The 5628-nt window shown below is 39.3% G+C and overlaps 1 protein-coding gene across 1 annotated transcript in view; it reads right to left on the bottom strand.

Annotated features, from left to right (window-relative positions):
• Positions 1-3069, bottom strand: part of LOC102671838 (probable cytochrome P450 6a13) — a 136390-nt gene extending 133321 nt beyond the window's left edge. The window contains exon 1 of the mRNA XM_031508144.1: positions 3054-3069. The gene's annotated coding sequence lies outside the window, so the exon portion shown is untranslated. The remainder of the gene's footprint in view (positions 1-3053) is intronic.
• Between the last annotated feature and the right edge of the window lie 2559 nt (positions 3070-5628).

Raw genomic sequence — 5628 nt, 5'->3', positions numbered from 1 at the left:
CGTCCCGAAACGAGCCCCGCGCGGGTCGCATTTTCGCTACGGATTGCCACTCGTCCGCTGCCATCTGCCCCCAACCATCGCGTCCTCGTCCCCCTCGCCAACGAGGTTCAGATCCCTTTTCCAAATTCGCGCGCGATTACAGGGGGCGACGATAGCGTTCAGACGCGGGCGAAGTTCGGCCCTCCTCCGAATTTTTGCCCGTGTCGCCAACCCCCGAACGCCGTTTTTCACCGAGAAGCGAAAATATTGATGACTTTGCCGGCCGGTGGTAGCGCGGCCCACGTTGATGGATGACGCGGATTTCGAGGCTCGGCCGCGCACACGCGTGGGAAAAACGTGGGCGCGCTATTCGTCACGCGGATTCGGGGGCACGGATCACTGCGTTATGAGTTTTTTTGTTTTTTTGTTTTTTTTTTAGGTCGATTCTTCCTCCAGAATTGGCAGAATCATGTCGATTTTTGGGAGGAAGCGAGTTTCGTTGAAATGGGGTGAAATGGGATTCTATTTGGTCAAGATTTATTTCTAATTATCTTAATGAACTATTAGAACTATAAAAAGTGAATTCAATCACGGATTGGAAAATTATATAGAGGAATGATGAAATCCTCTCTGCGAGAGGAGAAAGGCTCGATCCGTAAAAATCCTCTCTTACGGAACCAACCAATTTGAGAATCGTTCCCCTTCCCCCCTCGACTAAAATCCATAATATTTTAAGTAGCCATTATCTCTCCACACTCGAGACAGATCGAATTAAAATGGATTCCATCTTGAACGAAGCTCTATAGCTCCCAAGCTTCCGATATCAACTTCCTCTCCTCAACTTCGAAGCTGCGTTCACGAAGATCGGCGGTGGATGGTCATCCTCGGCGCGTGTGCACCGAATATTTCGAATGGATGGTCGAGGAGAGGGATATAATACCCCGTGAAATCCACGGTTATTCCCTCTGGCCGCATATGCTCTTTTCCCCGCGTGTGCATACGGTTACAGAGAGAGGGAGAGGGGAAGGAGAGGATGGAAGAAAAAAAAAACACGAGAGAGAAAGAGAAAGGGAGAGAGAGAAGGATCGAAACACGAAGGGGAGGAGGGATGGAGCGGGGCGTGCAAGTCGAAAGTTTTTTATTCTCTAAATATCGGACCCAATCAGACACCCTCGGCTCCCGTGCGCGCGCGAATATAAATGCCCTCCATCTCGTCTATATAATCATGGGAGTGTGAAATTAACCAGCCAATCCTGCAGCTAACCGCAAACCCCGCGCGCACACCGTACGGACTCGGCCACCGACACCACCACCCACCCAATCCCCCCCTCCTTCAATCCCCATCTAGGATTGCCTCTTTCAGAATTTTCTGCGGTGTCTGAATTTAAATGCCGGGCGATCATCTCCTTCGGATCGAGCCTTTCACGCGTGGTAAACGGTACGTGAAATGTGCGCTACGAGAGCGTTATCCATCGATATCTTCGAGCGAAAGATTCGAGTAATTGGATTTTCATCGTGATCGGTGGTCGAAGGAGGGTTTGTTTGATACAATCGGGCTTATAATTCTTTCTCATTTTTAAGGGGGGATGGATGGGTCAGAGCTTCTTTTCTTTCTCGATTAATTTTTCATCTTCTAGTCGCGTCGTTTAAAAAATTTCAAAATATTTATGCCGCAAGAATCGTTGAACAAAATTTTTTTGCGATGCAAGATCTCGATGCGGATCGATACGGATGAAATATAAAATTCATAACATATATGGAAAACTAATTAACGAATTTCGAGGGATTTTTAAAACGTTAGCAAAGCTTCGCTCTTTATCGACGTGACATTAACAATTTTGCATACACGCGTTTCTCCTCCAACTCTCCCTCTCAGATTTACCAACGACAAGTACAAAATCCGCGGCCATCACTATTTTTAATTACATTTGCATGGGATTTGCATATATATACGCGTTCGCGCGCCTCCTACGCGCAGCTTTTCCAACGCAATTTTTCGAAAAATCCGAGACGGCGAGAGTATCGAACGCGCGAAATCAGTATAGAAAACGGATTAAACGGATTGATCGATAACGACGCGGTGATTAATTTTCCTGCATTGATAAATTTACATATTAGACGGGTGGAAATTTTACCCGAATATTTCGATCGTTTGTTATTCACTAGCTGCTCGCACGTTTACTTTCATTACCGAGTTATCGATTCAATTTATTCCCCGCGTGCACAAATACTTTTATATTATAATGGAGCGTTTAAACGAATTAATCGTGAAACATGGCAAATATCACGACGCATTTAATACAATGAAAAATATAATTATTTAAAACGTGTAAAACGTACGAAAATTCATTTATGCGATAATCTAATGCGAGATATAATGAAGAGCAAGATAAACGCATTTAACCGGACATTTTGCACAGTCATAAATTATAAATAGATTATACGAAGCAGTACTCCATGTTGTAATTTTGTTGTTATCATCTATCACGATATTTTAAAAATCGTGAACGAAATTCCGTGGAGAAAATTTACGAAAATCGAAAAGTAATGAGCTTGATAGCACAGTGGCCTGTAATCGTTTATTTCACAGACATTTAAACATTTTAACAATTATCCCAATTATTCAGGGATATTATATTTAAATTTGCCATATCTGAAAATTTTATTCATATTCCGAGGAATGTATTTTTCAGGGGAAAAATCTTTCAATTACTTTGAAATAATCGACACAGGCGAATGGAATGTTACTATTCTATAATAAACACTCGCGATCGTCGTGCGAAATTCTACGTATACACCGTGTCGATTCGGTGTCTTATCTCACGATATGATTAAATGATCCGAAAATTAAGAATCGAAATGCATACGACTCACCGTTAAATGAGAAGAATCCCTGTCGTCATCAATGACCCATCGCGAAGTTGTCATCAAGTAGGAGGAAACTATAAAAAAAAACGAATATCGTAATTTAGGACGCAGTGTATATAACGATTAACAAAGAAAACTGAAAGAAAGGTGAAACTATATTGGTGGAAAATAATTGCAAAGATAATTGATAAAAGATAAATAATTACCTCTTCGCGTGATGGATGATCGTCTTGATGTTCTTGAAAAAAACACTAACTTTACACAAAAGCACCAACTTTACACAAAAGCACTAATTTTATACGAAAGCACTAACTTCACACGAAAGCACTATCCCGAAAACGAAAATTTGTAAAGAAAGAAAAAAAATTAAAAATAAAAGACGTATCCGTTTAATTTATAATCGGCGAACGAACACTGATTCTAATTTCGCGAATTAATTGTTAATAATTAAATTGAATTAGAGCAGCTATGCTCAGAAAAATATTAAAAATATTTTATTACGAATTGACGAACACTGATTCTATGGCATCGATATCACATCTTGAAACTCTTTTCTCAGCAATCAACTTTTAACCTGCACAAAAAAAAATCAAATCTTTAAAATAAATATAGAAAAATGCGCAAAATTAAGACATATTATATTAAAACAAGATAAGACTAAGGAAAGAAAATAAGGAGAATTCTTCGAAAAAATATAATATTTAATAAATTATCGGTTAAATATTAATATTATTACGCGAAAGTAGTAAAATTACAATGGAAAGAATATTTTACGCAACGAATAATTACGCAGCTGTAGTAAAGCGTCCTATTAGTTCAACTTTCGATAGGAGAATGATACGTCGCGTACGATTTTGTTTACGAAATTATATATTGGAGTGGGGAATTGTCCGACGAAAAGTCGTGTGACATATCGAATGTAAACCGACAATTTCTTAGAAACGGATTATAGGATTATTATCTAGACACGAGCGTAAAATCAAAACAAAGAAATAATACACGAGTCGAAGACACGAGTAATATTCAAAAATACGTATATGCGAAATAAAATTATATATAATAAAATATAATATAATATAATATAATATAATATTAATATAATAAAATTATATATAATAATTATTTTTAATTCCGAACTAAAACGAAAGAAAATTTAAATTTAAAATTAAAAAATAAAAAAAATTAAAAAATAAAAAAATTAAAAAAAAAAAAATTTTTCAATATCTTGTAAAATATTATTCGCATATTTATTTCATTAGTAACGTAACACTCTATAATAATTTAATCAATCTCTAGTTATAATAATCTAGTTAAGAAAGAGTAGGAGTACAAGTAATAAGTCTAGGATACTATGATGTTATCCAGTTTATCGAGCATAAGGGTGGAAATGAAGCGAGTCGAGCGACGCCCGAACACCGTTAAAACTCAACGGCAAACAACAACAAAAACAACAACAACAACAACAACAACAACTTTAAGGATTAAACTTCTTCCAACAACAATTCCACTTCCTTGCCAACCCTCCTCCCTCTCAAAAAAAAAAAAAAAAAAAGAGAAAAGGAAAAAAGAAAAAAGTTATTACATAATCCCGAAGAAAAGAAAATTCCCGAAGAAAAAAAGAAGGGAACATCGGTTGAAATCCAGATTCCATTCTGGCGACAGAGCGTGCCCTTCTTCTTCCCTCTTCCTCCCAACCTGGATTAAACGTAACTGCCGTGCAGGGGAGGAGGAGGAGGAGGACGGCGGGGGCAGTTTCTGTTTATCGCGTCATATAAATACGGAATTAATTAAAACTGCTGAGTTAATTGAATTTTTATAACCTTTTGTAGGGCCCTCTCTCGTCCAACGTCGTGGCCGCGCGTTGCGTTAACTGGGTAGTTACCTCGACACCAACCCCTCTATTCCGTTAAGTGTAATAGCGTCACGGAAATATTACCCCTTTTTGCGGAGAGAGGTACGAGTCTCCTCCCCCTCTCCTTCTCTGCTCGCTCCCCCCTGATAAAATCGCCGGGAGGTATTTACGACGACGATGCACAATCTGCTCGCGAATAAACGGCCGTTGTGTACTTTTAACGAGGTAACCGAGCTACAGGGTTGCTGCATAGGTGCCGCTGGGGGGTGTCGAGGGGGTGGCGGCGCACGCTGCGACTATCATTATCGCGCTGTAACGCGCGAACCGCGATTTTTTTTTTTTTTTTTTTTTTTTTTTTTTTTTTATTTTTTTTTTTAACCCCCATTTTAACTTATCGTTACCGTTCGAACGCGGTATCGACTCTCCACTTTTCCAAGAGTTACGCGGCGCGGAATTACGGGGGCGCGGAGAGCGTTCGAATATAAAGCGGATTTGTGGGCGGTCGGTGGATTTTCGAGCTGGATGTTTAATCGCGTCACTCGTGGAATTTTTTTTTCTTCTTTTTTTCCAGATACGCGTGACAAATAAAAATTGTTAAATACGTATCGTACGCGTGCAAGATCCCCGAATTGAAATTTTTTTATCGTTATTAGCCCCTCCCCTCGTGGAAACAAAATCGACGATGGCTTATATGCGAATAACGTGCAAGATGGTGTCACGAACTTTTCTAAGAAATAAAAAGAAAAAATAGAAAAAAGGAATTTGAGATTTCTTGCTTCTTTCGTCACCTCGGATTAATTCTCTAAATACCAATCCACAGGAATTCCAAATTAATCTCTCTCGAAGCACACATCCTCCCCTCCTCTCCTCCTATTATCTCCTCCCAGTTTTCGAGTTTCCCCGCGATGACAGTCGGGGAATTGCAGAGC

Source organism: Apis dorsata, unplaced genomic scaffold, assembly GCF_000469605.1.
Source record: "Apis dorsata unplaced genomic scaffold, Apis dorsata 1.3 scaffold_74, whole genome shotgun sequence".
Classification (NCBI taxonomy): Eukaryota; Metazoa; Arthropoda; class Insecta; order Hymenoptera; family Apidae; genus Apis; species Apis dorsata.
This window is presented reverse-complemented; position numbering and strand designations above follow the sequence as displayed.